A 12,504-nucleotide genomic window follows, 5' to 3' on the forward strand; every position below is an offset into this window, starting at 1 on the left:
TGAGTCAAAAATAATCAGAACTTCTACCTTGAATGATAGGAACACCAAGAATTGAAGCAGTTAATTTTAGAAATAATTATTTATTCAAATGTAACCCAAATGATAAAGCTCAGTCTGCATGCCTGGGATATAACTTTTATACTTAAGTAAAGGCATCTTTAATTTTCTCTCTCCTTTTCCTTTGATTATGTTTAAAATCTCCAGATTGAACTAAAAACATGGTAACTGTTTTAGTGTGCTTTTAATTTAATTCAATTTCAATTAAGAGCTGCTTGTATTGACAATACTTTGTTTCATTTTTATGTCCAAACATTTTACTATGCTTTCTCCTCCTGAAAAAATCAAATATTTAATGTTGTTGAAGAATCATACTATTGCTTACTTTGTAGAATTGTATCATTCAAATATTTTTGGTGGTAAAAATGACCTGTAATGAATATACCATGGCACAAATATTTAAGTATTTCACTTTACCGTTCAACCCATGCAATAACTTTCAAGGGTGTTCAATAAGAAATAAAATAAGTCACACACGTAGGCACATACACACATGCACGTATGAAAGTAATATTAATAGTAATGTACCAAGATTTTACCTTTTTAAAATTTGAATCACCAATACTTGCAAAATTGAAATTAAATCTAGATCTAGATTATATTCAGTTTATTTGGGCCTTCTGATTTTTGCATAAAATTCCATGATTTGTGATGTGAATGTATTTTCAAGCTCAATCAATTATTGCATTGTAATGCATTTAGAATTTACTTGACTGGGGCAGCCCGGGTGGCTCAGTGGTTTAGCGGTTTAATGCTGCCTTCAGCCCAGGGCCTGATCCTGGAGACCCAGGATCAAATCCCATGTCAGGCTCCCTGCATGGAGCCTGCTTCTCCCTCTGCCTGTGTCTCTGCCTCTCTCTCTCTGAGTCTCTCATGAATAAATAAATAAAATATTAAAAAAAAAAGAATTCACTTGACCTGTATTAAAATGACATAAACCTATAGCCTGTAGAAGAGCATGATTGCTAATTTAAGAAATCTTCTCATTGTTTCTTAAACCTAAAGCCCTATGTATTATACCGGGAGTTTTTAGGGACTGGGCATAAAAGCACACATATTTATGTTTTATGTATGCATATTTTACCTGAAATATTTGGATTCAAAATTCTTAAATGTGAATTTCTTCCACATTTCTTATTACCTGATATTCTTTAACTGAAATTTTAGGGTATATTTTTGTTGTGTTTTATTTTCCAGGGTTTTCTAGCTAACAATTATCCCCAGGAATTTCAGTGATAATCACCAATATATTGATTTTCACAGATTTGAGACACTTTATTTTCTGTCAAACTCTAAAGGCCAACTGGTTTTCAGCTGATTCTTGTAAAATTATATATTGTAGGCTTAAATAACATATGCTAAGTGGCTTTGGAGATGCTTCAAAGTAGACGATCCTTTCTGTCCACTTTAAACTATAATGAATACATTAATGTATGCTAATTACTTCTCTGGAAGGATATCAGAGTATTTCAAGCATAGTGATCCATCTATGAATGAACATATTTCTTGAACTTTTACATGCCTTTCCAGGATTTAAAAAATATCCCAAAATTTAACAATTTCTTATAAATTTACAATGATTTCTTATAAATTTCCCAAACCATAAAATGCTAGAGATGATAGTTAATGACTCATTCACTGAACATTTATTGGGTATTGACTTAAAGCCAAGCAGTGTTTCAATTGCTTGGTAAAGGTGTGCAAGACCTTATTCTACTAGTGCTTTCTTTTTAGTAAAAATATCTCTCTAAAATAAAAATACCATTCAAATAGAGGTAAGTATATAGGACAGAGTAACATAAGAACATAAGAAGGACAATGGAGATGAAACTTACATAGGCAGCTCAGGGAGGGTCCCTATGAAAAGGAATGTTTTAGCCAGGAGTAGAAGGAGGAGAGAGAGCTAAAAATGAGGAAATCTCAGAGATGGGCATTCAAGTAGACATTACATCAAGTTTCAGGTGCTAAACAAACAATGAGATGCTGAAGAAAGGCCAGTGTTCAGGGTACATGAGAAAGAGTAGTGTTATGGGATGCTGTGGGGAAAATATGAACAATGTGCACAAGCTCTTCCTTGTGCGACATGCCATGGGTTTGAATTTTATGCAAAAAGTCATGAGATGTCATAGACAGTGGCTTAGTCATTACGCGATCCAACTCAGTCATGAAAATTACTATTCACCTAACCCAAACACTCCAACCATCAGATTCAGTGCCAAAACAACACTGGAATCACTTGACATTTTATTATAGTTGCTCAGTACATACAAATATTTATGAAAATAAGTGTATTTCCATATCACACTTCCTATCCAATATTGTTACTTTTTAAAAATGGTATCTTTTTATTTACTTAAAAATGAGTACTTTATTTATGGTGTCAGTCCATTTTCTTTTACGTTACTTAGCATAATCCTTTACAAAATTGTATAATTATGAAGGTAAATCTGAAGTCCCTCCAATATTAAGTGTTATGATCTTACAGATGGTGTTCATATCCTAGCTTGGTGACCGATGCACAAAAAAAAAAGATTCTAAGGTGAGTAGAAATTAATGACAGTCTTGAAATGTTCTTGTACAGGCATCATCTCATTATTCAGAATTTGCTATGGGCTAATGATTTAGATCATTTAATTAAATTGTTTGTTTACTTGTTGTTTGGCTAGGTCATTGCTTAAAAGCATTTTTATCCATGTGGGGAAAGGAAAAAGAGAGGAAAAGACATATTAATCAAAGAGTTAGCCTAACCAGTATATCCTGAACCTAAGAGACTTGTTATTGTGAAATTTATAAGATACTGTGTATTGCCTTAAGGAGCCAAGCCAAAACTCAGTGTCTGCTGTCCCATGTATAAAGATAGCCTGAACTTCCTATAGAATTTATATAATTTTCATATAATGTGATTATTGATATGTTTAGATTTAAAACTTTCAGTTTGACATTTTTTTTATTTGTTCCATCTCTTTTGTTTCCTCTTAATTCTTTTTACGCTCTCTCTTTGCTTGAGTATTTTTAATAATTTCATTTTATTTGTGGGGGGCTTACATATAACTTTTGCTTTTTTATCTTAATAATTGCTTTTAGATTTGTAGTACAGATCTTTAACTCATCACACTCTACCTGTAAGTGTTGTTATGCCACCCCTCACATAATATGGGACTCTTAAAACTGTACACTTTCATTTATCTTCTCCCACTTGTAGGTTTCTAGGAGATGGATATGTAGAAAGAACCTTCTGCATTATGATGAAAATTCTCTTGCAAAACGTCACTAAATTACAATATGCATGGACATTATTCCAGAAAAGCAAGTGTTTTCTCCACAGTTCCTCTGACTATAATTTATTATTTACCTGGAGCTACCAGTAGGCAGATGTAGGGCATTGTTTATTCTTTATTTCAAGGTATTTGATGCCCATAAAAATGGGTGTAATAAATCTCTGCGTCACAAATCAATCACTTGACAAATCACTTTTGAGAGAAAATTTTCCTCTGAGCTATCCCAGAAAGTTAACTTTGTTAGTCAATTAGTTTTATGCATTATCATAGTTTGAGCGGGGTAGGGGGAGAAGAATTGGTAAATATAATACATTTATAAACAGGATTATTGTCCTATTGATTCGTAATATTTTATTATTTGTTTATGAATATTTAGGGCCATCACAACCCATACACAAAAAAAGATTCAATATAATTTCCTGGGAGATTAAATAGCACAAAACAGTAAACAAACTAAATGGGAAAAAGGACAAAATCAGAATGTAATAATCTTTCTCTTGCAATGTTGAAAAGAGGTTACAGGTTCTTGTCTTCAGATTTGAGCCATTCATAAGTTCCAATACAGAATTCAAGATTTGTTGATAGAAGAAAAGCACTCCCCAGTTCGCATGGGGAATAAGCCTTGGGTACTCCAATATAGGATGTTTGCTTACATAAAATGTTTATCCTATAATAGATTGCTTGTCCTACCCTGACCCTGAAATTCAACTCTAAAGCAAATTTTGCTATGCAGGACTCTCACACAAAACTGCTTACACATCTGTCATTGTCCTCTACAAGGCAAGCTTTAAGTCTGTACTGTATTTATTATGCAAATTCCTTTGAAATCTGTGGTGCAGGTGCCTCATGCCTTTCAAAATTAGTTTGCATATTAAATGTAGCATAGAAAATGATGGCCCACAAACTTTAGCTGCTTTGGTTTTAATCAGACTGTGGAATAAAATGTATTGGATATTCAGGGTAATTTACACACAATGGAAACAATTAATGGGAAATACTCTAGCACACCCTTTGTTTCATACCATATAAGTTGAAGAGAGCAGCTGTTACCCAAACTTGTTTTCCTCAATTGTTTCATTTTATTTGGAAAATATCAGAACAAGAAAAAAAATATGCAATCCTTGCTAGGAGCATATTTATGTGACTGAGGTTTTTCTTTTTTGTCAAATTTACTCTTCTTAAAAAAATGATAAAATTGCCTCAGGATGTCAAATATACTTTTCTTATGACTGTATAATGAGAATGGACCAAGGCTTTGTGAAAATATTTATCAGAAAAATAAATCATTGGAACATAATTTTTAAATAGAATGGATTTAAATAATAAGGTGTAAATCAGCAAGTAAATCAATGCATAATATCAAGCATTACAGAAATGGAATAATTATTCTAGTTCTTGTTTTTATAAAGAAACCTGAATTATATGACCATGAATATAAAAATGTATTTTATAAAATACTTGCAGCTTGTGGGGGACAGGAGAATGAATAGGCATAGCATGGAGGATTCTTAAGGCAGTGAAAATGCTCCTTAGGATACCATAATGATGGATATATGTCATTACACATTTGTCAAAACCCATAGGATATACAACACCAAGAGTGGGCCCTAGTATAAACTATGGATTTTGGTGATCATGATATATCAATGTAGGTGCATCAATTGTAACAAATGTACCACTCTGGCAGAGGCTGCTGATAATGGGGGAAGCAATGCATGGGGGGAGGCAAGGGGTTTATGGGAAATTTCTGAACTGTCTTCTCAATTTTGCCGTGAACTTAAGACTGCTCTTAAAAAACCTGATTCTTAACAAAACACTTCCTGGCAATATTTCAATGCTACTTAAAAAGTAACTCCGAACTCCCAGTTTTGCTTCAATGTGTAGAGCTTGGAAGTCATCACTCCATTCTTTCAACTAGAAGTTGAGTAAACTGAAAATCAGTTATTTGTTTAGATCAATAGGAAAACTGAACTTTCAGTTTGATAAATTTGATAAAACTGCCACTCCAAAATTTGGAGATTGGCAAATTCAGAGCTTCCAGTACCTGAAGCAGTTGCTACTGGAGCCAGTAATTGATAGGAACATATAAAGGATACTGCTGACAAATTGTTGGAAGCTGGTTGTGGACTACCATTAAGAGGGAGAAACTACTGGGAATAGAGTTGGAGACACAGTTAAGGGAGTCCCACATTTTTAAGGATTTAATTTCCAGGAACCCCACTAAGTTCCACAGTGAAAATCAGAGAAATATTCCTTCATAGTTCTGGCAAGGGAATGGAAAAAGTAAATACTATGAAATATGCTTAGGGAGGATTTCATAACGAAACCTACTCTCCTGAGAAAAAGGCTTTACCAGGCCCCTCGAACTTGAGGGAAAGGCACTTCGTTGTTTCAGCCCATGTTAGACTTCATGTCTCATGTAAGGGGATTAGGGAGGGAAAGCAACGAAAAAAATTGTACAAGTCATAGTCGAGTGACATAGGTCCTCTAAAAGCCTAATATTAAATCATAAGATTATTTAATGCCTCACTTGCCCTGTACCTTACCACCACCCCAGTAGAGCTCCAGTATAACCACAGTGGATTACAGCTCAAAGAGGGGCAAGAAGCAGGTGCAATCAAAGTAGAAGTTCTTAGGTAAATGCAAAGACATCAGGGAAGGTAAAAGGAAGAGTGCCTCTTGTTGAATTTGATGCTTCTGGCTCCTATAGCTATAGCAAACCTTAATCACAGCTGAACTCTCAGTCAAAATAACCTAAAACTTCACAAGACAGGCCCATTTTTCCTTTGCTGTTATCCAGTGTATCATATCTGACTTTTCAACTACAACAAAAAAATTGTAAGACATGTTAACAGGCAAGATTAGGAAACATAGAATCAAGAGACAAGGCAAACATCACAACCAGACCTAGCTATGATACCGATTTTGGATTCAGCAAGAAAGGAATTTAAAATAATGGATTAAAATGTTAAGGGCTCTACTGTAAAAAGTGGACAATGTGCAAGAACAGATAGCATTTGAGGCAGAAAAAGAATTTGGTAAAATCTAGCACCCATTTATGATAAAAAAAAAACTCTCAACAAATGAGGAATGAAGAGGAACTTTCTATACTTGATAAAGAGCATTTACAAAAATCTCACATCTAATATCATACTTATTGTTAACTGCAATGACCTCTCGAAAGGGATGAGTTCAGTAATCTTCAGAAACAGATAGAAGTCTGTATGCAGTGTCTTCTCATCTCAATTCATTTGTATGTACATTATAGTTTGTTATTTTTTAATTACACTGAGAAGGCATGACATCTACCATTTTTCTTTAAAAAAAAGTAGAGTTGCATGATATTACATCAATTTAGACATGACATTTGTCAACATCCTTTTTCCGCCTGTGTTTCACATTATTCTTATGCGTGCTATTAAAATCCAAATCATACTTTCATACCAAATTTTTACCTTTATGCTAACAGTGATAAGGCTATCAATAGCAAGAATCTGGTGGATGGATCAGTCTCAGTGTGTAATCTTTACATGGTTTATTTCCTGTCTTATTATTTATGCAAAGCTTCCATAAAAAAGAGAATAGTCTTTGAGGTATTATTTTACTCACTCATTTATTCTTACCATGCCACTACCCAATTTTCATAGTATGCCTGTGCACACAATCATTGAAATATAATTTGCTACTCTCTCATGGAGAAAAGACAAGACTGGCTATCAGGGATTATGGCTATATTCACATCTTAATCAGCTTCATTAACATTCTCTATCTCCCCCATCCTGTTCTTACTAATGACCTTTTTCAATGTGTATCCATTTTGACTTATCTACAGTTTTTGGTAAGATTGATCAAGAATCTCTCTTTTCTTTCTTAATTTTTTTCTCCTTTGAGTTTTATGAATTGTATTTTTTTTTTTTGCTTTCTTCCTGCTAACTCTTCTCCATCTGTTTTTGTCCAGTAATTTTTATTATACCTCAGTACCCATAAATTATTTGTATAACTTTCCTTGTCCCCATTTTGCCTATTCTGTCTTGGGGATTTCAACCACCTTATGGCCTCATCTATCTTTTTTTCTGCTTGTGATTCTTTTCTTCTAAAATATAAGCTTCACTAGGGTGCAGATATTTTTCTAATTTTTTCACCACTTACATGTCCCAAGAACAGTGTCTGGCACAGATATAACAGGTATTCAATACATAATTGTCCACTGGATTACTTCCAAATGTATACTCCCAATGAATCTCAAAGGGGATGGAGAGATGGGCGCAATGAGTGAAGGGGAGTGGGAGGTACAGGTTTCCAGTTAAGGAATGAATAAATCATGGGAACACAAGGTGCAGCATAAGGAATACAGTTAATGATATTGTAATAGTGCTGTATAGTAACAGATGGTAGCCACTCTTGTGGTGAACATGGGATAGTGTATAAACTTGTTGAATCACTGCATGGGACACCTGAAACTAATGTAAAACTGTGTCAACTCTAAAAAAATCTTTAATGCATATAAGATGTTTACTTAAGATGCATATTTTCAAGCCCCACGAAGGGATTCCCGCCGATTGTTCTGGGCTAAGACCAGAAATGTTCATTTTTAACAGGTTTCATGGTGACAGGTGTTAGTCTTGCTTTGAGAAACACTGAATTAGACATGTATTTTTAACTGCTATTGGACATCTTCAACTGAATATACTTTAGATATTTGTAAACTCACATTGTTTCTAAATATTTGCTCTTCTATTTCTATGAATGTAATTTGTATTACTTTTCTTTCATATAAAAAAAAGCCCTCTATTCTGTATACTTTAACTTTTTGTCAATACTTCTTCCTTCTATTGGGCCTTTCTTTTCTGCCCCTCCCATATTATAATTTCTGATACTCAAAGAATTTTCAAATATTATGATTAAAAAAATGTTACTACTACATGGACAATATCATATCCTCTAAGAACTTGAAAATAAAGATTATGATAACTAACCATGAATTTAGCATGTGAAAATAAATGTAAAATTATGCAAGATTGCCCAAAGCAGACAGATTAACTCCAAGATCTTGGTTTCTGACCCAAAAGTTCTACTTGTATTATATTACATTACATTACATTATTTTCATGTTAAGTTTACTTACTTGTGTTATTTTTAATATTAATCTTTATTGAAAATATATACACACAAGACAGTATTTTAGGTACTTTGGTGTTATGTGCATAAAATCAGTAAAAAGATGATGTACTAAATACCTTATAGATTTGAAGGAAAGGGAAATGTGTACAGACAGGTTAAAGGGAAGAATATTTTAAGTTTTAAAAATTATATGGATAAAAAAATCACAGAATAAGAGTTTTCAATTTTTGTGGTTGTGTAGATGTAGGTGTGTCTGTACATGATCTTATACATTTGTGAAAGCATATGTTGACTTATTAACTCAAATTAATAATTAAAATTAAAGAAAAGTAAATTTTCTATTCCTGACCCTGTGATTCCTGCTTGTGAACATGCCACATGAAACATTGTATTTTATTGTAGAGTTTGAATACAAATCTCTTCTTTACTGTCTCTCTCTAGAGGTTGGAAATTATCTCTTCTGCCTAAACAGAAAGCTCTACATATAATGAACCTAAATGTATGTTAAATGGAAATTATGTTACACAGAATCAGTAAGAACTCAGTAGTAGATATTTATAGAATAGTAAAGAGATATATGCAGAAATCCTTTCATTTTACTTCCCTTTGAAGACTGCCTCCATTATGAACAGCAATATTTTCAACTTAATTATGAAAAAAATGTTCAGTAATGAATACTTTGATTTAGTTTGATTCTTACTCTGAAGCGTTAGATGCATAAAATGAAATATAATTGTAAAATTAAAACTTTACATGATTTTAATGATGACAAATTGTTTTATTTTTCCATTATGCTAACTCCATTTGTCACTTTTATCTTTAAAATGTAGAGGAATTTCAGTATATAGGTGATTTAATTTTAAAAACCACTTTGAAACTCTCAAAAAATGTTTTAAAAATAAGTGAAAAAAAATTAAAATAGGTGAATATGATTTTTCTTCTCTCTTTTTATTTTTATTTTTTGCATTTTTTTTAAAGCATGGTTTCCCTTTCTGGACATCCCAAGGCATCTGTCCGCTATGTTGGGATATGGGAAATAGGAATTTTACATGAGATTGGCATAGCAGAAGTGAAATGTAGTATTTATATTTTGATGGCAAATTCAATTTTATTTTGAAACCATAGTTTTAAAACCAGGTTTTCCTGAGAAAGAAATTATTTCCTAAATTTTATAATTCTTTAAATGTCAGTAAAAACGTAGTAATTAAGTCTGGTGTACTTGGTCTTTTTTTTTTTTTTAATGTCATCAAGATTATCTTTTCCTAAATTGTTATGGGAAAATAGACACAAGATATGGAGTTTAATAACAGACAATTTTAATATTTCTATGTACTGCCTTGTTAGTTTAATTTTAACTGTCTTTGTGGCATAGCATTTTATTTGTTATAGGGTTGCCAATTTCTCCATCACTGAAAGCCCAGGTTGTAAATGTAGTTCAGTAGAAATGGACAAAATCATTTAGTGAACGTTCATACCACAGTGTATGTGAGAAACCTACCCTTATTGATTCAGCTTCAATGGAATGCATCAGAAAGACAAAAATGGGACATATGTATATATATATATATATATATGTAAATGGGATATATGTATATATATATACATATATCCCACAATCTTCTCATTCTGCGTATTTGCTGGGAAGAAGGTCACAAAATTGAGGGTAATTCTAGGAAAAATGTTTAAGATACTAGAAATGCATAAAAATCAACCTGGAATTATAATAACTGTAGTAGAAGAGAATGTTTTAGGGCTTGAATTTACCTCTAGCCATTAACTCTTGGTTTCTGGGTTCACAGCAACAAAAATTGGCTTTCCATTGTAGGTATGAGTTTTAGTGCACAATATTGGGGGCACAACACTTCATCTTCTTTATTGCTCTTTTCTGATGTGGGAGCAGGCACAGGGAGTGCTAATATGATAAATTGTCCTTTTAACAATTCACCATGCTCATTTTGCAAAACTCAGAAATCTGACTTTGTCACTTTGTTGCCTAAAACTCATCAGTGGCTTCTCATTAGCTTTTAGATAGAGTTCAACTCCCTTTTCCTGGATCTGAGGCTCATACTGATACTCTGTCTACTCACCTCCCACCACTTCCTAGCACGGGTTTTTCCCTTAATAGTTGCAAACATTGAAGTCTGCTAACTTTATACCCCTATCAGCCTATGCTTCTATGTTTCAACTTTGCTAATCTTATTACCTCCTTCTAGAATAGCGTTCCCCTTCCTCTTTGTCTGGCTAATTTCCTTTTATCCTTCAGAAAACTCAAGCATCATCTCTTCCATGAAGCCTTCCCTGAATCCTTAAGTCAGTCGTAAAATGATTCCTGTTCTTTTGCACCCAAAGCAAATTTATTCCCTAAAAAAACCTAAATTCCTTATACAGCACCAAAATTACTACACCAGAGCAGAGTAGATTTACATTTCTTAGTATGAGAAAACAAGTTAGGTTAGGTTTTATAACAACAAATGCTCTATGAAATCTCAAGACCCAAATGTGTTTTGGCATGGATACCAGAGCTCATCTCAGCCAGGTTGGTAAGCAAGCCAGTGAGGGATGTAGCAAACAGTTGGGAGTCCAGAACTCCCAAATGCCTTCAAGGACTTTGTATGACAGTTGGCTTAACCTGAATGAGGATTTTTCCAGAGAGTGTCAAAATGGCTTAGTGATCACAGAATTCAGTGCAGGCCAATGGGACATACGAAAATATGACTTATATCCAAGGTCTGTGAAACTCCAACTATAGCTGGTGTAGAGTCTCTGGGAAATTATTGGGCTCCCCTGAGATAATAAACCTATGGGAACCAGCCATCCTGTTGTAAAATATAAATAAGTAAATATCAAGTCTCAGGAAGATAAGCAGTAGCATGTGGAAAAGGACCACTGCTTGGAGACCAGAAGACATGAAGAAAGATACTAGCTTGTAATATGGATCTTCAGTGGGAGGTCAACTTTTTACCACTTGCTATAGGTTGTACAAGCCCTTCTTTCGCATATGTCAACGTGTCAGGAACAGAGAGAAAGAGGAGGACATTGTAAAGCCTAGATACTTAAACAAAAGAAGTGAATTATGAAAAGAGAATATTGAGGTTATTTAATTGAACTGCAATTACTGGAGCAATCTCCATTTATTTTTTATTCCTATGTTACTAAGTAGGTTGAGGATTCAAAAGGACTACAAAGTGGATAGTAGAAAATATAAGTTATATTTTCTTTGTGCTTTTGGATATGCTGTGTTTGGATTTAGAATGCTGGTATATAGTAGCTACTTAATTTATATTTGTATTTCTCTTATGAATATGTGTCACTTGGAAAGGATTGAACATCTCATATTAAATGTGAACTTCTTTTCTTAAAATAACTAAAATTTAAAACCTATATATGTCAAGATTCAAATATTTAAAAATAGTAAAAATATTAAAATTATATTTATATATTAAGAAGCCCTTCACTCTGTTTATTTTTTTAAATTTATTTACTTATTTTAGAGAAAAAGAGTACACGAACAAAGAGAGGAGCAGAAGGAGGGGTAGACAGAGATAAAAGCATTCTCTCTGCTGAGACTGTGGGAATTGATCTCACAACCCTGAGATCATGACCTGAACAGAAATTAAGAGTTGGATACTTAACTGAGTCACCCAGGTACCCCCTTTTCATTGCATTTTAAACATGCTCAGTCTGTAGCTCAAAATCATTAACTCTTATTCTGAAAATATTATATATTATCATTATTGAAAAGCAATATATTTTTATAAAGACACATTTTATGATCAATTTATTTTAAAATAATGCTTCATTATTTATTTCTTTCAACACTTGTAATTGATTTTCTTTTTCATTCTTTTGACTACTATGAATAAAATATTTGAATATTATTTGTATAAAACAAACTGAAGATTCTGTAAATATAATTTCTAAAAAAATGATTATAATACATACACAGTCATAGAAACAATAGGCTTTCATGAGTTTATTATTAGAATATAATAGCAATTAGGAGTTACTATTTTTATAATTGAACTTTATATTTTTATTTATTATGTGA

This window comes from Canis lupus, chromosome 22 (genome assembly GCF_011100685.1).
Source record: "Canis lupus familiaris isolate Mischka breed German Shepherd chromosome 22, alternate assembly UU_Cfam_GSD_1.0, whole genome shotgun sequence".
NCBI classification, from domain to species: domain Eukaryota; kingdom Metazoa; phylum Chordata; class Mammalia; order Carnivora; family Canidae; genus Canis; species Canis lupus.